The sequence below is a fragment of the Bubalus bubalis genome, chromosome 8, assembly GCF_019923935.1.
Source record: "Bubalus bubalis isolate 160015118507 breed Murrah chromosome 8, NDDB_SH_1, whole genome shotgun sequence".
NCBI lineage: Eukaryota > Metazoa > Chordata > Mammalia > Artiodactyla > Bovidae > Bubalus > Bubalus bubalis.
In genome coordinates this window covers 67,346,394-67,368,642 of record NC_059164.1, presented here as the reverse complement: position 1 = coordinate 67,368,642, position 22,249 = coordinate 67,346,394, and the positions used below count along the sequence as shown (strand labels likewise).

At 41.7% G+C, this 22,249-nt stretch overlaps 1 protein-coding gene across 1 annotated transcript in view; it reads left to right on the top strand.

Annotated features, from left to right (window-relative positions):
- Window positions 1-392: 392 nt before the first annotated feature.
- CREB5 (cAMP responsive element binding protein 5) overlaps window positions 393-22,249 on the top strand; it is a 442,951-nt gene continuing 421,094 nt past the window's right edge. Inside the window, exon 1 of the mRNA XM_025291256.3 lies at window positions 393-474. The gene's annotated coding sequence lies outside the window, so the exon portion shown is untranslated. The remainder of the gene's footprint in view (window positions 475-22,249) is intronic.

Genomic DNA, 22,249 nt, shown 5'->3' with positions numbered 1-22,249 from the left:
CACCCCTCCCCACCTCGCCCCATCCCCACACCTTTTAAATGCTACCAGGCCCTACTCATGGGAGAGCCCGTGCCCCTGCCTCCTCCGTGGTCCTTTTAGAAACCTTGAGGATTGTTTCCAAGCTGACTCACACTACTAATGTCAGGGAGCCGTGTCACACGGCGCTGGGCTCTGCAAGCTGTTGCTTGCGCGGTCGCCGCTGCCGCCGCCGCTTCCCCGCGGGTGCACCAGGGTCCGCTCGTGGGGCGGGGGCGGGGCGGGGCCGGGGCGGAGCCCGCCCCCTCGGCGCGACGGCCCCGCCCCTCCCTTCCTCCCTCCCCCACGGACCGCAATGATTTAGAAGTTCAGGAATCCCACGTGACGTCACCGGGGGGGTGATGTAATGCACTCTAAATAGAATGTATTGTAATCTTTGCTCAGTCCAACGTGGTCCCTTCACCCGGGCTCCGCTCTTGCCTTCTCCACACTTGTTTGGTAAGTTCCTAAAAATACGGCTAGGCCACTTCTGGGGCTTTTGCATTTAGTCACTTTTGTTGCACTTGCCGCGGGAGCCGTCTCGGGAGCGTACTTGTTTGCAGGGGTGGTTCTCGGCAGCAGCCGCGAGGTTACTTGGTCCAGTGGGCAGGTCGCAGGGCAAGGAGTAGGGAAGATGCGATGCATTTTCTTTTTGGAAGATGATCTGTGTTTGTAAACACTTTGACGGACCAGAGGGAAGTCAGGCCCCAAATACTGGTGGACTGTGGAATCAGCCGTGTCCTGAGGCTACCCCAGAGACCCCACGCCGTGTCCGTCCCGGAGCGCGTCTTGGTGGCCGCCGCGCCGTGCGACTGGAGGGATGCTAACGTGGAGCGAGCGCCGTGTCCGTCCCGGCGTGCGTGCGTGTGTAGGAGCGCGCGTGTGTTTCCCTGACACGGGGAACAGTTATGAATCGGGGGTGTGTGTTTGCCTCCAGAGACCTGGCAAGGTGCGGAACCCTTCAGAAGTGCGGTCAAGCGGCGGCAGAGGCGGCAGCAGCGGAGACGGCGAGACAGGAACCTCCCCCCCGCGTCCCCAACTTCCCGGTGATGCGGCGGAACCCCCGGAGAAAGTTTGCAAACTTCCAGCGGGCGCGGCGAGGACGCCGGGTCACCTAGGGGGCGGACGGGCGGGCGGACTGGGGGCTAGCTCCCTCCCGGGCCCCAAGCCTGCTGCTGCCACCTCTTGCAGGGCTGCCCACCGCAGGTGGTGGGCGCGCGCGCCGGGGAATGAGTGGGCATCGCTCTCGGGGGGCACTTGCCTTTCACTGCAGGCGTGGAAGGCTCGACAGTGGCGAGGCTCTTCTTGTCTTCACTCCTGCAGCCACCTCTTGCCTCTGTCCGGTTCTCGCTGGCATCATTACCTCTTCCCCGCCGCTGCCCCAAATGACAGCTCCCGCCTTCGACGAGGCTGTAGTTCTCAGAACACGGCGGCGGAGCCTTCTTCGCCACCAGATTCTACACGGAATAGCTCAAAACTTTTCACGACGTTCTTAGAGGGGCAAGACTCACGAAGGAACCAAGGAGATGTTTTCTCCCGGCGGCTGCATCCCTCTTTTCCTTTGCCATAGATTTATTTCGAGGGGTGGGGGGTGAGTATCTGGTAGATAAAGATCTTGTCCACCCCAACTTTCCCTGAACAAGTGCCGCCCCCACTTGAGACTTGTTCAAGGCCGGGAACTGAAGTGGGCTACTTGTGTATTTCGTTGTCAGAGTCTACAGAGTGTTTGGTTTTTATTTTTCCCTCCTTCTCTGACATGTGTCAAGGAATAAAGGCTGGATACAGGTCCATTACGTCATTCTGCAGACCAATAAGTGTTTGATTAACAGCTTCAGATACTCAAGGGTTGGGGGCCTTAGAAGTGCTGACAAGGCAAGGCTTTCCATCCCCAACCCCCAACATACTTGTACAATCGCTGATTCCCTGAGCATCGTTATTGCCCTCTCCTCCCGGATCCCTCCTTCTCCACCCGCTCTACCGCCCACACCGTTATCACTCTGGCCCCGCCTCCGCCTTTGACTGCTTTCCCTGGGGCGATCACAGTCCCTGGAGTGTGGGTAAGAGCTTCTGGTGGCCGAGGGAGCGCAGTACCTGATCGACGCACACACAATCTGCTCTTTTCTATTATTTAAGAAAGGCACCAGTGAACCCTCTTCTCCAGGGCAAACTGCTCAACTCTGATAGAAAAGGCGTCTCAGGAAATGTTTAGAGACACTATGATAGTACTGTGTCCCTGTGGTGACTTAGGAAAACAACACACTCATTGCAAGCAAAGTACTTAACTTTACACAGCGCCTTCCTCAGACAGACCGGTTATCCGAAGAGGGATGGCTGAGGATGCTGACTAAATCAAATTTAGCTGGAAGGCTCGAGATTAAACATTTCATTTCCAAAGTGAGGGAATGTAAGTCGTTGAACTCAAAATATCTTACAATAAAGTGGTGCATGTGTTACTTTTTTTCTCTTAACATTAACTTTCTGTATTTCAATAGAAAGTTAAATACATAAGTCACTGAATTGAGTCAGAATCCCCGTATCTGGCAGTTGAATAAAAATACTGTATATGACATGTTTAAAGGATAAAAGTAAAAAGAACTCCGGATGGGGGTGGGGGTGGGGCTGCAGTGTGTAGCAGAAATTAAATAAAAGATTTCTTAACAGGCTTTTGAATAGAGGGGGTGCAGAAGAGCTGAGTGCTCTCTGATTTGAAGCTGGTGAAAGCTAAATAAAGGAAAATTTATATTCTGAGTATGTGGGAATTTCTTGAAGAGCACATGTTTTGTTATAATCAGATCTACTTTCTTCAGAGTGAAAGCCATGCTGTAGAGTAGGCATTTGTGAAACTCATGTGTGGAGTCTAATTGACGTCAGTCCCCAAGTTTGTGGCAGTATTTATTATTTATTCACATCTAGAGATGAAATAGTATGACCCCCCACACAATACATGTGCATCTGAAATGTTAAAACTTCTTGTTTGTCATGCATACATAGACCTAAAGGGGAAAATGGCCCGGGTCACCAGCACTGGAGAGTGTGATTAATGATCAGTGATTTAGTGATCAGTGATTAGTGGTTTTATTCAAACTGTTACCTCTGACCAGAAGCACACATCAGAGGATTAACAGGCTCTTTAGATAAATGCTCATTAGTGGAAGGGGAAAAGCACAGATAATAGGCATGCACCCAGGGACAACTTTCGAAGAAAATCATTCCCCGTCTTCAGAATAATAAGCTCTATTAACAGAAAGCCCTTTTAATTTAAAACTTGCTTTTATCTTGTAAATCAAAGTTAGATGTAAAAGTTTGTAGTGCCATTATAACCTAAATTTTCCCATATCCACTAGATGTGGATTATCTCAGTAGCGATATTTTTTTTATTTAAATAAACAATTGGACCTTTAGAGTAGCTGAACCCTGACAAGTCCTTAAGTCCCCGAGTTTGGAGGTGTCCCCCCTTTTAGAATGGAGAGTGCGCTTGCTGACTAGATGGCGCAGTGTTACTTGGTGTCTGAGCTGTGTCGTGCAGGAGTCTGAAGGAGCAAGTAGCTGCTTGTGAGGTGTTCTTCAACACTTCCAACAAAGTTGATTCTGTGTAGGGTTGGAGGCTAGACAGTTCTACAAGTTTTTAGTCACATTTTCCATGTCGGTTAAAATCTGGGGAGTTCAAGGCTACTGGAAAAATTAGTCTCATTACTAAAAGAAACTAAGAACCAGAAAGAAGAGGAGGTACGGGAGTCCAGGAGGTACCTGTGGATTGCAGAAGTGATTGTAAAATACCAGACCTGTTCTTTTTTTTTTTCTTTTTTTTCTTTTTTACTAAGAGCTGGTTTCTCAGTGTTGTGGTCTGAATTACTGAGGCAGATACGTAAAGCTTCATTTTCTTCCTAATCTTGCTGGTGAAAAATAATTTATTAGAAAGAAAGGAGGGAAAACCTTGATTTGGTGGCTGCAGAAAGCAACACGTTGTTCATTTTATTCTACAGATAATGGTAAGATGATGTTTATTACGCTAATTAAGCAGAAAGGGAACTTTGTAGTTGGTTCCAGGAGAACAATCTCGTATTTTCATAGATGAGATTCGTAAGTGGAATTCTTATTTTACACTGACTTTTAAGGTTGCTGTTGCAGTTTCCTGAGACTTGATAACATTTGATTGGAAGCTTTTGTGTGTGTTTGTGTGTGTGAATAAGACCATTATTTCCTGGGTAAAATAATGTTCGTGAGCATGGGAACTGCAGTAGGGGAGCTACCAAACATGTGAAATGATATGCCAGGTAAGAATGCTCTTTTCCCCCAAGATTTCATGAATCACTTCAGTAGCTACTTAAGTTTTAATTTAAAAAGAAACCTAAAAGTTAAAAATAAAACAAAAAACCATCCTAGATGAGTATTCCCTGAAGAAGGATGCTGTTGATGGAATATCAGCTACTACTTAGGTTATAAAACTTAAAAAGAAAACAATTAAAGAACTTTCTTTATTGTGCTTCCCTGTAAGTTTTCTCATTTTCTGTTGCTTGTAGCATGTTACATACATGTTATATTTAAATCCTGTCTGATTCATAGTGATTTTTATTTTTCAACTTTACTCAGACTATGTTTACTCAGTTGATTGTATCTTGAAGCCAACTGGTTTTGAATATAAATGGCTGATACCCCCATATTGCCTGTCAATGAAAAGTCAGTTGTGACCTTATAGAGTTTATATATGAGCAGATAATTAAGACATTCCCACAAAAGAATAGAAACAGTGCTTTTATTTTTATATCTTTCTGGTGTTGCAGCTTTTATTTGAACAAGAGGTTCAGTGAATGGTAGCTTGTTAGAGAGATTTTTCTTGTATAGCTTTTCAGTACAGTAAGTTGAAGATTTTGGTTACAGTTATTTGTCAGTTTCCCTCACCTATGGATTCAAAACCAATCAATTGTGGACTTTTCATGGCTGTTCATACTAACGTCAGGTTCCTGGTCTCCTGATTTCTTATTATAATTTGCTTTTTTGGCAATGATGCATCACCGTCCTATAGTATTTCCTGTAGTTTTCCTTTACTTTTTATTAAGCTGAAAATTATTTTGTGGGGATGTGATGTTTGCTGGATCACCGAGATGTGAACTTTGTGTCTGTAGTTGGTTTTCTTCTGGTTATGCTATTAGAATAAATTGGGGATTTGAGTAGACTTATTATTTTTGTCATCTTTTTTCCCCCTTCTTCTTCTTCACTTCAAAGCAGTGCTGTTAGTCACAAAATTAATGTGATCATGGCTGGTGTTTCCCATCTATATGCTTCTTTTGCTTCTTACAAATTGGATTTCCACAGCAATTTAAGATCTTTTTTTAGAGGCAGCTTTCTTGGATGAAGATGGAACAATGATCTCAGTCAATTCATTATCTTGTCCAGTTTGACTACCAGCTGTATTATGGGAATCAACCCATGCTTTTATAAATTAGTGTTTAAAAATTTAAATCTAGGACTATTTCTCTGAATCCTATTTAAGAAAATTATACAGTTGAGATAAGGTAATAAACTTGGAGAGGGGGGCAATGACCCCACATATTTAAATGTGAGAAAGAAGCACTTTCAGATATGCTAAGCAGACTTAAAGAATCTTTTTGTATTGCTATTTGTAAACTATATAAGCTATCTACTTTATGGCATCACTTTAAATAGAAACTCTGGCACTTTGAAAATGACATCATGTTTAGTAAAGGGTTCTTACATTTTGTAATTAGGAAAAAAATGGACAATTAGTGCTTTTTGAGGATCCATTAGTATTCCATTGTTGGGAATCACAAATCATGGATTTAATGTAAGAAAAGAGAAGAGAAAGAAGGCTTTTACAAGTTTCCAGGTAATACTGATGATACTATTACAAAACAAAAGTAAAAATTTTGAAACTCTTATTGACACTCTGGGACCTTCAAAATAAAACTTTAAAAGTTTAGGATAAATTCCTGAATGTATAATATGTTACAGTGACATTTCCATATTTCTTACCTCCAAGCTCACTCTGTTGCCTATTTAGGTTTTCTGAGAAATAGATCAGAATCAACTTTAACATTTAAAAAATACATATTTTAGCTGCTTCCTTCTACTTCCTCAAGGTTCACATTTGTAATTTCTACCCTAAAATTAACAAGGATTGAAAACTGCCATGTTGGCATTTGGCTTCCCACTGCAGTATTCTTGCCTGGAGAATCCCCATGGACAGAGGAGCCTGGCAGGCTACAGTCCATGGGGTCGCAAAAATCGGATACAACTGAGCAACTAAGCACACACACCTGATTGTAGTGAGAAGTTCCTTTTGGCCTAGGGGTTCAGATGTGAGAAAGGCTTTTGTGATAGCATTTGGCAGAGCTGGAATTGGTGGGGCAGGGGGCGTCTTCTCGTTGATGGGCCAGCTTCGTCCCTTTGCAGAGGACAGCCTCCGGCCTGGTGGTTGTTCTGGCTCATCTAAGGCCTAGAGTTGGAGAATCCCGAACCCAGCCTAGAAGCAGGGTACTTACTTCCAGGTCAGGGGGTCTTTCCATGTGTCAGGCTGCCATAAATGCCCTTGTCCTGAAGGAAGCATAACCCATGGCTTTGAATGCTTTGCTCTTTTCAAGCTTTTTGATCACTAACCTTTCAAATTTTTATCAGATCTTTTGAATGAATACCCTGACCATATAAACTGTAGTTTTTATTCTGGTTATTCTTATATATCTGCAATGTTAATTTTTCTGATATTGGTTTCCTTATTTGAAGGCCACTCATCGTCACCATTGTAATTAGACATGCCCTGTAAAACTACATCATCCAGACTTCATTTGAGACTAAAAACCAGGCATAACTAAAAACGGTCTATAGGATCATCTCAGTAAAGGCAGTAACTTTCTTTACTTTCTTGTCCTTTTCCTTTCATAAATTTCCTGTCATTTCTTTTTCATCTCTGAGGAAGGAATCCAAAAACATTTCCTAAAGTTAAAATACCTTTGTCTTTCTTTTTGTTGAATAGAGTAACAAGTGCTATTTTCACTCTGGCAGATACATTTTTGCCTAAGATCTGTCTGTAATATATTATATTTACAGACTGGTGTATTTGAGATTGTTTATAGGTGAATATTACTACACAAGGAGTGAGTTGGACCTGAAAGTATGGTCTTTGAGGTTTGACTGGCAAAATTTGACTGATCACAGCAAATTGAAATCATGCATGCAACATAGGGGGCTCCAGAGCACTAAACATTTGATTTAAGATGATGTTTTGGTTTTGCTGTATTTAGGATGGAGCACAAGAATATCTCAACAGAAATCTTGAATGCATCTACTGTATGTGTTGTTTGGCTTGACCCATAGTTTTCCTTTCCAGCTCTTTGCATGAACACTTTATATCAGAATTCAGGTCTCTTTTATTCTTTGATTACACTGAGGAGCCCCTGTGTTGCACGATTTCTCAAATAGAACACATTTCAGCCAGTTTTATGCAATTCTCTCTCTGCTGGCTTCCCAAGGGGGGAAAAACCACATGGAACAAAAAACATCTCTGTTTTTGTTTGAATTAGCTGATTATTAGAAGAAATACATTTTATCTCCATTTGCCAGATCTGGTGGGACCACTTTACATTATCAAAACAAGATTTTCTTCTTTAAGTCAACTGTGATGCTATTTAACTTTGGAATGACCAAGTATTAATCCATGCAGCAGAGACAGAAGGCTTTGAGGATAAAGTCCACTTCTAGAAAGGTACCTAGGCTTGATGAGGTGTGCCATTTGGAAGAGCCTGTTTGCCTCACTGAGTGACAACAGAGTCCAGAAAAACATTGCCTTCGGGAGGAAAGAAAATATTACAGGCTCAGGCTTCTAAATTCTGAGCCGAGACTGGGATGCTGTGCTGAGGATGAACTTTGGAGTGCTGAGGGTTTCCAGGGTTATTTATTAAACTGCAACCGGAGTAAAACATTCACGGGATAGAACTTGACCATCTACATCTTAAAAGCCTTAATAGTCTTCATTTATTTTCTGCATTTCCCTTATGCTAATGTTTTTCTAGATTTATTTTTAACATTCATTCTTGTGACTGGGCTTTCATGAGTAACCCTACAATGACAAATCACAAGTGGGTGCACAGCAGAGACGGGACGTTTTTTCATAAGGGAAATAGATTTCCATATAAAATCTTAGAGGAAGCAACCGGCAAGATAAAAGAAAGAAAGATTTGAAATCCCAATGGTGGTTTCCTGGGCTCTGCCATTTCTAGCTCTGCAACAGTGAGCTTTAAGGCAATGGGACAAGCCTGAGGCCAGAAGAGAGTTTAAGACTCCAAAGTGCTGCCTTGAACTCATTATGCTCTCTGCCTCAGTTTCTTCTTTTGTAATTAGAGTGTTGGTCTTGACCAGCACAGTCCAATGGCAGGAACCACAAATGCAAGCTGCATATATAATTTTAAGTGTTTCTATAGCCACATTAAAAATATTTTTAAGAAGGTGATGTTAATTTTAATAATTTTATTTAACCCAGTATATCTGAAATATTATCAGTATACAATCAATTTTAAAATGTTGATGAGATACTTTGTGATTTGCGAAGGTAGCAGATCTTTGAAATCCTGTATGTGTTTACAATTATGCTACATTTCAATTCAGATTAGTCAGATTTCAAGTGCTCACAAGTCACATTTCATGTACCAGTGGCTATGATATTGGGCAATGTAAATCTATAAGCTATATCAATGGTTCTAATCCTGGCAGCCCTATAAAGCCACCTGTGGAGTTTATTTTTGAAAAAATACTAATACTTACCCTGTCCCCTCCATTCTGATTTAATTTGTTTGTGGTGGGGACTTGGGCCTCTATATTTTTTAAAAGCTCCAGAAATGTTTGTAAAGTTTAGCCAGGGTTGAGAACTGCAATTCTAACTGATCGCTGAGGAATCTTCTACTCTAATATTCCATGATTCTATTTAAGGAAAGAGATTGCAGTGGAGCATTCAGAGTTCAAAGGGCAGCAAGTGGTTTTTATTGGTGTGCTGCTGCACGCTGCAAAACATGTTTAAGAAGATGTCATTAATACAAATTAAAACGTGAAGGTTTTAGAAGATAATTCTTTGAACCACGGATGAGCTCCTTTTTGTGTAAGTTTCAATGTGGATTGTTTTAAGTGGTTTGCTTCCAGAGAACTCTTAAGGTAGGATTTGGTTTGCACGCAGACTCTCAGAAAGCTTCCATTTTGGAAAAGGTCAAAATCACCACATTTCAGGTATTTTGCTAGCTTGCTTCTTTGCCCCAGATGCTCCCTGCCTTTAGCTGGTTTTGAGGAGATGCTCTGACTGTTTGAGACATCTGGATACCCTTGTGTTTCTGCCCTCTAAACTTTTAACAAGCTTCGTGTCAGACCAAACTTGCTCTCTGCTCATGTCAAAGTGTTAGTTACAAACCCCTAGAATTAAAGTGTTCATTCTATTTGCCATCCTTTAAGTATTAGAAAAAGCAGTATTTCTTAGTACACATCAGGATGTTTTCCTTTAATAATTTTTTGAACAATATACCAGCCTGTACTTTCAGTAAATGATGTGAAAAATCCCCCAAAACTAAAAATAATAATTTCCAAACTCCTCTTCTTTTGAAGTCAACACACTGCATTGTTTGTGGAGGGGACGAGAGACCTCAGGGACGGTCCCTTGTGACTTCACGTTGCCTAGAGCCCCTGCATTCCCGCATTCGTGAGTCATTTCGCCCTGAACCTCTCTCCTTATCCCCTGCATAGCAACTTGGTTCCAAGTACATGTTTCTCTGGCCGTGTTCTTTCAAAACGTGACTTAAACCGCTTTTAGGTTCAAAACTATACCTTTCGCTACATTTTATGGTGATAACATTTGTGTTTTCTGTAATATCATTCCCTGGGAGAATTTTAAACTCCACTCATTAACACACAGCATGATTTCCTATTGTATCGGTGGGGAAACTGAGAGATTGACACTGTGTTCCTTATTTAGGAGGGTGGTCAGTGTGAGCAAAAAGCTCACGTTTATTAGTGCCTAAATATAAGCATTTCGGATAGCTTCCAGGTGGGGAGGTCCCAATTGTGTATATTATTGCATTCGTCTTTGAATTCATAAATAATGTTTTTTTCTGATACTTTTCCATGCATTATTTGCGCATCAATTAGTGTCTAAATATAAGCACTGGTCTGGATGGCTTCCAGGTGGGGAGTTTCCAATTGTGTATATTATTGCATTCGTCTTTGAATTTATAAATAATGTTTTTCTGATACTTTTTCATGCATTATTTGCACATCGATGATTTCTCTGCTAATATCTCTTACTTCCCAGCTTCAGGCTGCATGTACAGACCTGGATTGATTAACAAATACATATGGGTTTATCAGCCTCTTAACATGGAATCTGTTCTGAAAGTTGCATGGAGACATCTGTTGCAAACCTGTGTTTTTGGTGGTATCTAGGGAACCTTTCTTCAGGCTCCTTTGTGATTGACTGTCAGAGGACTTTGTGGAGAGACGATGAGATTAAAGATGTGAGTTGTTTTAGGTATTCATTTGTTGAGCAAGACAGACTCTAGTCCTAGCTCCTAAACTGTCTTTAATAAAACATTTTAACTCTTATTTTACCAATGTTCTGTCTTCACACTTGACCTGGAGCCATCTTCTTCGGAGTACTTGGTTTTTGTTTTCTCCTAGTAATGACTAGAGTTGGACTTAGTCATTTGTAGTCTCTGTCTACACCTCTGTTTCTTCAATGGGGGAGATGCACACTGGGATTAATAGCACGATCTGTTACCAGTGCCAGGGAGGGGTCATTTTGGTTCCTTTTCCAAGCATTATACTAACGTTAAAGCAATCTTAATATCTACACAAATATGTTGTTAAACATATATAAACAAGTACCTCAGCCAATGAAGACCAGAATGTTACTAACATATATGCTTGTAAATGTGATTATCTTTTTTAGGATGCCCATGGATAATTATTCCTCTTTTTGAGCAAGTATCTATTCGTCACATTGGTTTAGATACACAATTGGTGATTAAGGGTTTTCCAGGCGTTACTAGGGGTAAAGAACCCACCTGCCAATGCAGGAGACTTAAGAGATGCAGGTTTGACCCCTGGGTCAGGAAGATCCCCTGTAGGAGGGCATGGCAACCCACTCCAGTATTCTTGTCTGGAGAATCCCATGGACAAAGGAACCTGGAGAGCTAAAGTCTATAGGGTCACAGAGTTGGACATGACTGAAACAACTTAGCAAGCACACACGCCTTGGTGATTAAAAGAGATTGTGAGATTAAAAAAAAATTGAAATTATCTTTAAGACAGTCTTCTAATAAGGCTTGTCTGAGCACACACTGTTTGCAATTTCATCTTCCAGCTTTGCAAGGCAAGATGACTAACAACCACCATTCTTAGTGCTGTGTTGGTAGACATCATCAAAGATGATGGTGCAGTGTTTTGGCACCATGAAGCGGCATGTAATTTGAAATTGTACTTTTTGCTAAATACCCATACTAATCTCCAAACCATTGAAGATGTTAAAAAAAAATAGAACGGTGATGTCTCTCTGTTGGATGGACAGAGCACTGGCAAAGAAGCACAATGCTTTTTTCATAGGCCTCAGAAGCACTCGCAAAAATCAAGGAGGAAAAAAATTACATGAAATTGCTTGATCTGCCCTTAGGAATGGACATTCTTAAGACAGACAAGTCAACCCTTTAATCCAAGGTTCATTTTTACTCTTTCCAGGAAATAAACTGTTTTTTTAATCCTGAAGCACAAAAAGTATACTATCTTTAAAAAGAAGGCTATAAACGGATGCTTAATCTTTTTTTTAAAGTTAATTTATTTTTTAACTGAAAGATAATTGCTTTACAGAATTTTGTTGTTTTCTGTCAAATCTCAACATGAATCAGCCATAGGCATATATATATATATATATATATATATATATATATATATCCCCTCCCTCTTGCTTAATCTTTATTCAACATTTAGCAGGTATTTTAGGAGGTATACTTAGGAACTTTTACATTCCTTTACATAGTTCTAGTTATTTAATGTTTGTTGAAAAAATAGGCGATTCTGGAGATTGGTTGTACAACAGTGTGAATACATGGAACACTACTGAACTATGTACTTAAACATTGTTAACATAGGGAATTTTATTATGTGTAATTTATGTTTTTTTAAAAAAGGAGGGATAAAAGTTGCCCATACCCATTTGCAGGATGGAGAAATAGAATGCATAAACCACTTGTTCCAAGCTGTTAGGAACACTAAGCCTTAGTGTGTTAATGGGAGGAACAAAAGTGCAAAGAGGACTTTTGAATTTCAGGCAAATGAAGAGAGGTGATGGGTATGTGATGTGATTTTGACATGTTGGATGATCCAGGGAGGATAGCAGCTAGGCACAGGGCTCAAAGTGCCTCTTTCTGGAGACCAGCTCAGATCTAGATGGATTCTGTGTATAGAAAGTTGTGTCATATAATTTGAAAACCACACACTATTTGGCATTATTTGAATATCTCTGCTTGTGTTGACTTGATTGCTTTTCTCAGTGAAAGGATGTGCTCAACTGAGAGCAAGGAAGAACCATGGCCTTTAGTTTATGAAGTGAAGTGAAATGAAAGTCGCTCAGTCATGTCCGACTCTTTGCAAACCCATGGACTATGCAGTCCATGGAATTCTATAGGCTAGAATACTGGAGTGGGTAGCCTTTCCTTTCTCTTGGGGATCTTCCCAACCCAGGGATTGAGCCCAGGTCTCCACATTGCAGGTGAATTCTTTACCAGCTGAGCCACAAGGGAAGCCCAAGAATACTGGAGTGGGTAGTCTATGCCTTATCTGGTGGATCTACCCAACCCAGGAATCAAAACGGGGTCTCCTAAATTGCAGGTGGACTCTTTACCAACTGAGCTATCAGGGGAGCTACTTTATGAAAGGAAATTAAACCTACATATCATTTCCGCCTCTCCCCCACCTTTCCTTCCTTCCTTCATTAGCCATTTGTCGAGCATCTATTGTGTGCCCAGTAGTAGGGATACATGATCAAAACCTGACACAGTCCCTCTCCTCCCAGATCTTACTGGTAGGAGAGACACCAAATAGGTCATTGCAACAGAATGTTGTGGGAGGGTGAGGGAGTATAGATCTGGAGGTGGAAAGTCCAGTGAGAGGGCTAGTGTGGTTGTCCAGGCAAGAGATGATAGTGGCTTGAGCTATGGTGGTGCCAGATTCAAAAGCCATTTAAGAAGTAGGATTGATACAACTGGAGGGTTGATTAACTGAAGATAGGAAAGGGTGAGGGTTTACTCATTGTCAGGGAAAAGGGAGCCAGGCAGGAGAAGCCTGACTCAGTTATGAAGTCCGGATTGTCCTTTGTGGTGGTAGACGAGGGGAGGGTTTCTGGCCCAGTGCCCCATCCATGGGCTTGTGTCAGAATCCTTGAAAGAGAACAGAAAATAACTGTAAACGAAAACTCAAAGAGCAGCTATAACTAAAAACTGCAAGTGTAGTCGTTGGGTTGCAAGGCAATGCAGTTTTGGTCTTTCATGTCAGAGGGAGAGGCACCCACCTCCTCAGACAGCCACAGCTCTGGCACTCAGCGGAAAGTCCACTGCCAGATCTGTTAGTTTCCTAGGGCTGCTGTAATCAAGTACCATATACTTGGTGGCTTAAGCAACAGAAATTTATTCTCACAGTTTTGCAGGCTGAAACCAAAAAATGTTAGTTGCTCAGTTGTGTCTGACTCTTTGTGACCCTAATGACGGTAGCCCTCCAGGCTCCTCTGTCCATGAAATTCTCAGGCAAGAATGCTGGAGTGGGTTACCATTCCCTTCTCCAGGAATCTTCCCAACCTAAGGACTGAACCTGGGTCTCCCACGTTGTAGGCAGATTCTTTACTATCTGAGCAACCAGGGAAACCCTAGAAGTCCCAGATCAAAGTGTCAGCAGGATTAGTTCCTTCTGAGGTCTGTGAGGGAAAATTGTTTCTTGTCTCTCTAGCTTTTAAATGGCTGTCTTCTCCCTGTGTCTCTCTTCTCCCTGACTTTCTTCTGTGTGAGTCTGCCTCTGTGTTCAAAGTTCCCTTTTTATAAAGACACCAAGTCATACTAGATTAGGGCCCACCCTAAGGACCTCATCTTACTCTGACCACCTCTGTATTAAAGTCACATTCTAGGATGCTGGAGATTTGGGAGATGCAGTTCAGCCCATACAGTAAATATGCCCTACTACTAGCCCCAGGACAAGTAGTACGGGACCCTATAGAGCTGGCAGGTTGGGAGTTGTGTGAATCATAACCTGACAATTTTTAAAGCGGGTGTTTAAAATAAATTTTTATGGACTCCCAGAAAAATTCAGAACAAGTCTTCAGAGATGGGGATCTATACATTACCAGAAATAGACAAAACCAACAAAACAAGTCTATACATTAAAATAGATGTATATATATTACACTGGTGAGTGAATTTGCTGATGTAGTCATTGTCCTTGGTTTGGCCTTGAATTTGTCTTCAGAGTTTGTGAAAGAGAAATGCCGAAAGGGCAGCACCAACTTTGACCCTGAGAACAAAGAATGAAATACAGCTGTAGTTTGTCACCCTGCCAGGCTTAACAGCCATTGTTTTGATGTGCTAATATTTACTGACAAGGACAAAAGCCATCAGTTCCTATAAACAACAGACACACCAAGTTGAACATAGATGTTTCAAGCAGGAAGAAAAGTAATTCTGCTTTTCTAATAGTTGACGGATAATTTATGCCTATGTGCTACCTCTGTTTTACACAGTGAAAGCACAGAAGATGCAATTCTGTGATCTAAAAACGTATCATCATAAAAAGACAAATAGCCAATTTAAAAATGGGCAAAGAATCTGAAAAGACAGTTTTACAAAGATGATATACAAATGGACAATAAGCACATGAAAAGATGTTCAACATCACTAGCTATGAGGGAAATGCAAATCAAAACCACAGTGATCATGTATGAAAAAAAAAAAAAAAAACAAACCAAGATATTTAATCCTCATAAAAAAAAAAAAAAAAAAAAAAAAAAAAAACCACAGTGAGATTCCACTTCATATCTATTAGGATGACTATAAAAAAAACACCAACAATAGCCAGTGTCGATGAGGATGTGAAGAAGTAGGAGCCCTCATACGTTGCTGATGGGACTGTCAAATGCTATAGTCACTTTGGAACACAGTCTGGCAGTTCCTCAAAAAATTAAACATAAACCTTCAGATCAGATCAGATCAGATCAGTTGCTCAGTCATGTCCGAATCTTTGCAACCCCATGAATCGCAGCACGCCAGGCCTCCCTGTCCATCACTAATTCCCAGAGTTCACTCAGACTCATGTCCATCGAGTCAGTGATGCCATCCAGCCATCTCATCCTCTGTCGTCCCCTTCTCCTCCTGCCCCCAATCCCTCCCAGCATCAGAGTCTTTTCCAATGAGTCAACTCTTCACATGAGGTGGCCAAAGTACTGGAGTTTCAGCTTTAGCATCATCCCTTCCAAAGAAATCCCAGGGCTGATCTCCTTTAGAATGGACTGGTTGGATCTCCTTGCAGTCCAAGGGCCTCTCAGGAGTCTTCTCCAACACCACAGTTCAAAAGCATCAATTCTTCAGTGCTCAGCCTTCTTCACAGTCCAACTCTCACATCCATACATGACCACAGGAAAAACCATAGCCTTGACTAGATGGACCTTTGTTGGCAAAGTAATGTCTCTGCTTTTGAATATGCTATCTAGGTTGGTCATAACATTCCTTCCAAGGAGTAAGCGTCTTTTAATTTCATGGCTGCAGTCACCATCTGCAGTGATTTTGCAGCCCAGAAAAATAAAGGCTGACACTGTTTCCACTGTTTGCCCATCTATTTCCCATGAAGTGATGGGACCACATGCCATGATCTTCGTTTTCTGAATGTTGAGCTTTAAGCCAACTTTTTCACTCTCCACTTTCACTTTCATCAAGAGGCTTTTGAGTTCCTCTTCACTTTCTGCCATAAGGGTGGTGTCATCTGCATATCTGAGGTTATTGACATTTCTCCCGGCAATCTTGATTTCAGTTGTGTTTCTTCCAGTCCAGCGTTTCTCATGATGTACTCTGCATATAAGTTAAATAAACAGGGTGACAATATACAGCCTTGACGAACTCCTTTTCCTATTTGGAACCAGTCTGTTGTTCCATGTCCAGTTCTAACTGTTGCTTCCTGATCTGCATACAAATTTCTCAAGAGGCAGGTCTGGTGGTCTGGTATTCTCATCTCTTTCAGAATTTTCCACAGTTTATTGTGATCCACGCAGTCAAAGGCTTTGGCATAGTCAATAAAGCAGAAATAGATGTGTTTCTGGAACTCTCTTGCTTTTTCGATGATCCAGCGGATGTTGGCAATTTGATCTCTGATTCCTCTGCCTTTTCTAAAACCAGCTTGAACACCTGGAAGTTCACGGTTCATGTATTGCTGAAGCCTGGCTTGGAGAATTTTGAGCATTACTTTACTAGCATGTGAGATGAGTGCAATTGTGCGATAGTTTGAGCATTCTTTGGCATTGCCTTTCTTTGGGATTGGAATGAAAACTGACCTTTTCCAGTCCTGTGGCCACTGCTGAGTTTTCCAAATTTGCTGGCATATTGAGTGCAGCACTTTCACAGCATCATCTTTCAGGATTTGGAATAGCTGAACTGGAATTCCATCACCTCCACTAGCTTTGTTCGTAGTGATGCTTTCTAAGGCCCACTTGACTTTGCATTCCAGGATGTCTGGCTCTAGGTCAGTGATCACATGACCCAGCAATTCCACTCCTCAGTACACATCCAAGAGATTTGAAAACATGTCTACACAAAAGCTTGAATATCAATGCCCACAGCAGGGTTATTCACAATAGCCAAAACATGGAAGTAACCCATCTATTGATGAGTGGATAAACAAAATGTGGTATATCTATATGTTGGAAAATTGTTTGGTCCTAAAAATAAAGGAAATAATGCTGCATACTACAGCATACATGAATCTTGAAAACATTGTGCTGAGAAATAGAAGCCAGATACAAAGGACTCTGCTGCTGCTGCTGCTGCTAAGTCGCTTCAGTCGTGTCCAACTCTGTGCGACCCCATAGACGGCAGCCCACCAGGCTCCCCCGTCCCTGGGATTCTCCAGGCAAGAACACTGGAGTGGGTTGCCATTTCCTTCTCCAAGCACTCTACATTGTATGATTAATTTATATGAAAGGTCCAGAATAGCCAAATCTATGGAGAGAAAGTGTAGATTAGCGGTTGCCTAAGACTGAAGGTGGGGCTGGGGACTTGGGAATGACTACTGAGGGAAAAATGTATTTTCCTCTTTAGATGATGAAAATCTTCTAAAATTGATTGTGGTGATGGTTGCACAGATCTGTGACTATTCTAAGGCCATTGAATTATAAAGTGAATTGTATGACATGTGAATTATGTACTTCTAACTGTTAAAAAAATAACACATCATGGAGAAAAATATAAGATGCTAAATTTAGTTAGAATATATGCCAAGTAGGGTTTTTGGTCCAGCAACTTCTCTGTACATTTGGGCTATATAATGATGAGCTGTAGAGAAGGGTAGATGGGAGCATTACAGACGTTGGCAACAGGAACAGTTAACTACTAAAAATCTTACAGTGTGTGCCACGGGTCTCCAGCCCTTACTTTTATCCCAGGCCATGAATCTTGACTTCCAACTTCACCTTGGCTATTTTTTGCTAGATGGACTGCTGCTGTTCCTTACTTCTTAAATTGTTCAAACACAGACCATCTCCATACCATTTCTCCATCTATCATACCCGTTTCACTGGGTGCCATCATCATCCCCTGATCTCTTGTCTTGAACCTTCATGACAGTTGCTGACTTTGCCTTTTCCCTTGGCCATCATGATCATGTCACCCCCAAGTCTGATAGGTCCCACATGAACCATGTCCTGTGATCTGCATCCTTTTGCCCTGTTTTCTCCATCACTTCCTTCTCAGAACTGAAAATTGAGAGGGACAGAATGATTTATTGAGTCTTTACTGAACCTCCTCTCTTGTTCTACCATGTCAACCTTCCTAACAAGCCTATCAAGGAGCTGGAGTTATCCCTTTTTATAGATAAGGAAAGTGAAGCTCAGGGGTTAGGTGACAAACCAGATAATGTGGCAAAACCAGTACATGGAGGAGTTGGAGTTTGGAACCATTTTGTTTGGTCCCTGAGCTCCGACTCTTTCCAGCTACTAAACAAAATTTTCTACCCTATCGCTCTGAACTTCTCATTTTCCTGCTCAAGAGCCTTTATGAGCATTTGTTCTAAGGCCTCTCGGCCACCCCTAGCCACAATCCCTGTGAGTATATCCAATGTTTACGCCAGATGGTAGTGGGTGGTTTAGTCACTAAGTCGTGTCCAACTCTTGCAACCCCATGGGCTGTCGCCTGCCAGGCTTCTCTGTCTATGGAATTCTCAAGGAAAGAATGCTGGAGTGGGTTTCTGTCCCCTTCTCCAGGGGGTCTTCCTGACCCAGGGATCGAACCCGAGTCTCCTGAATAGCAGGTAGATTCCTCCCCACCAGGGAAGCCCTATTTAAGATAAACCCATAATCAGCTCTTATTTTGTTGAGTGCTTCTCTGCCATGTTCAGAATCTCATCTTCCTGGAACATCTGCTCTTGTTCCCTAAGTCCTCACCTGTGGAAACACTCATATCTGGATCTCTCAAAGCAAAGACTGAATGCAAAACTAGTTAATTCCTTAGTGCTATGTTAATATTTTTTTTCTCAGGATTAAAAAGTCTTATATTGTGGTTGTTTGGAGTTTGTCATAAATTCCTTCTCCTGGATCATCAGCCCCATCACAGCAAGAGTTGACTCTTGCTCAGTTTTGATTTCCCTCATAGAACCTAGCATATAGTCCCTTATACAGAGTTAGTTAATCCTGAGTGAATTGATTATAGGGATACTCAAGCATTGTTCTTTGTCATGAATTTCCTGTTACCAGCATGAGATGTTTGATGTCTGGAAGTGTTCTTGGGAGGACCAGCATAGGGAGATTCTTTAGGTACATTGATGGATGTTCCCATGGGGCTTCCCCAGTGGCTCAGACAGTAAAAAATCTGCCTGGCATGTAGGAGACCTGGTTCAATCCCTGGATTGGGAAGATCCCCTGAAGAAGGGTATGGCTACCCACTCCAGTATTCTTGCCTGGAGAATTCCATGGACAGAGAAAGGTGACAGACTACAGCTCATGGAGTTGCAAACAGTCTGACACAACTGAGCGACTAAAATGCCCATAGCTTGAAAACTGAAATATTTTGAACTCCAAAAATGTAAGGAGATGAGTAAATCAGTGAGGTTTTCACCACTCTAGGGAATCACTGATTTTTCATTTGTGCAGAAATTAACATAATTTAAAAATAGTTTCAATCAGAACATAGACATAGTTTAAAATTCTGCTTCCTTTACTTAAAACTATACCACAGACATTTTTTCATGTTGCTACATAGTTTTCAAAACTATGATTATGCATCATATTCCATTGAGTTGCTATACCATAATTTCCAAACCATCCCCTATTGTTTGCCATTTAAATTTGCTGTGGATTTTATTTTTTTATGATTATAGAAAAACACATGAGTAATCTTTTGGCAAGAGAAATATGTACTCAAAAGACCTTAATCTCCTTCCCCTTATGCTGGTTGAAAACTCAGTTGGGCATAGGCAAGATTCTGCCTATGGCATATGGCAACCCAATCCAGTATTCTTGTCTGGAGAATTCCATGGACAGAGGAGAGTGGTAGGCTACAGTCCATGGGGTTGCAGAGTCAGGCACAACTGAGTGACTAATGCTTTCAGCTGGGCTTCTCTGGTGGCTCAGTGGGTAAAGAATATGCCTGCAATGCAAGAGCTGCAGAAAGACACAGGTTCAATCTCTTTGTGACGAAGATCCCCTGGAGGAAGGCATAGCAACCCATTCCAGTATTTTTTGCCTGGAGAATTCCATGGCCAGAGGGACCTGGCAAGCTACAGTCCATGGTGTCGTAAAGAGTCTGACATAACTGAAGTGACTGGGCCTGCACTCACATAGGCAAGATTATGATGACATAGGCCTTCTCTTTCTTTAGAACCTTGATCTTAGTAAGATCTTAGACACAATTAATTTCCTAAGAGTTTGTAGTTTTTTTTTGTTTGTTTGTTTTTATTTTTTTAATTTTATTTTATTTTTAAACTTTACATAATTGTATTAGTTTTGCCAAATATCAAAATGAATCCGCCACAGGTATACATGTGTTCCCCATCCTGAACCCTCCTCCCTCCTCCCTCCCCATACCATCCCTCTGGGTCATCCCAGTGCACCAGCCCCAAGCATACATAAAGTTTGTAGTTTTATGTGATCTAGAAATGACCATGTGGTAGCCCAGCAAAGTACATCATTAAAGGTACCTTCTTTACCTGGAACTCTTCAAGTTCTAAGGGCATGGCAGTGCAGCAACAGACAACATTTCTTTAGAAGTAGAGATGCATCACACAGCATTTAAGTGCAAAAAAGAACATGGGTGGGTACGGTGTGTTCTTTCATCTTTCCAGATGGAATTGTCAGGGAATGCCATTTTGAGAGCTTTTGACATGAGGGAGCAATTCCTGGGGAGATCTGGAGAAAAATCTTTCAGGCAAAGGTTGCTGCTCATACTAAGGCCCTGGTGTGTAAGCAGGGATGGAGACAGTAAGGAGGTAGTGGGTGGCTAATCATGTAGGGCTTGCAAACCATGTTCTGAATGTTGGGTATTAATCTCAGCAATAAAGCAAGCCACTGGAGAGTTCTGAGAAGAGAATTCATCACTTATAAAAACCTCCCTTGTTATGGTTGAAGAACAGACTATATAGCAGGTGGGGGGCAGCAGGGAGACCTGTTAGAAGGAACAGACCATGGTGGCCTGAACTAGATGATAGTGAGAAGGAGTTTGGCTTATTTTAGAGGTTAAAGCTGAAATGATTTGCTGACAGATTGGGTGTGTGGCTAAGCGGAAGTCAGGGAGGGTGCTGAGGTTTTTGACCTGAGACCCTGGGAGGATGGATTTGCCGTCAACTGAGATGCAGAAGATGACACGTGGAACGTTTGGTGGGAAAGACAAAGAACTTGACTTTGAGCTTTGATGTTATATGTGAGGAGACATACAGGAGTCAGTGGGATGATGCCTCTCAGAGAAGGTTTTGGGGCTACAGATAAGGAGTCAGGATTGGCATCATCTAGGCCAGCCTCCTCCTAACAACACATAACCCCAAACACACTGGAATTTCAGGTGCTTAAAAGCACCAAGTCCTTGTTAACTCTAGGGCTTTTGCATGTGCTATGCCCTCTGCCTAGATCATTCCAGCCTGGATAACTGCTACTTTTCCCTCGTTCCCTAATCTAGATCACGTGTCTGACTCTTTGCGACCCCATGGACTATAGCCAGCCAGGCTCCTCTGTCTGTGGGACTTTCCAGTCAAAAATATTGGAGTGGGTTGCTATCTCCTTCTCCTGGGGATCTTCCAGAACCAGGGATCGAACCCATGTCTCCTGCATTGGTAGGCAGATTCTTTACCACTGAGCTATCCAGGAACCTCAATCTAAATTAGGTCCCCCAATGAAATATTCAGGTTACCCTGAACTTTTCCTTCATTCATCTGTTTTCAAATGTATATTCCTTTAAGTGATTTTTAATTTTTAAAACATAAAAATCCATATGTCTCACTGGAATCTAAATTCTGAAATGTCGAGGGTCATGCATGATTAGTTCATCAACATTTTCCCCACATCTAGTGCTGGCACATCACAGGCACTTACTCAAAATTTGCTGAATGAATGGATAACTGTTACTAATTTATTATCTTATATGTTGGAGTTCCTCCATTTGTAACCATACAATTCCAAGGGTAATTGTACATAATGATTTTATCTTCTTAAAATGTAGACTAATTTATTATTTAATGGCTCCATGTGTTTTTTGTGATCAAACACTTTTTTATTAAGTGGTACTGAGTAGAGATTGGCCTGTGATTGAAAACCGAATGGGTAACTTGACTGTGAAAGTTTGAAAAGAAAAGGAATTTAAGGCTTATACAAACTTCCCAATTGAAATCCCTCCACCTCCTGTTTCCTTGTCAGCAGTTTTGTTGCATTTCTATGGACGCCTCTATCCAGCATTGCCTGAGGTTATTTTATAGTGACCTTTGACAAGACCTATTACTTCCTACTCACCATGTTTATGGGGGGACA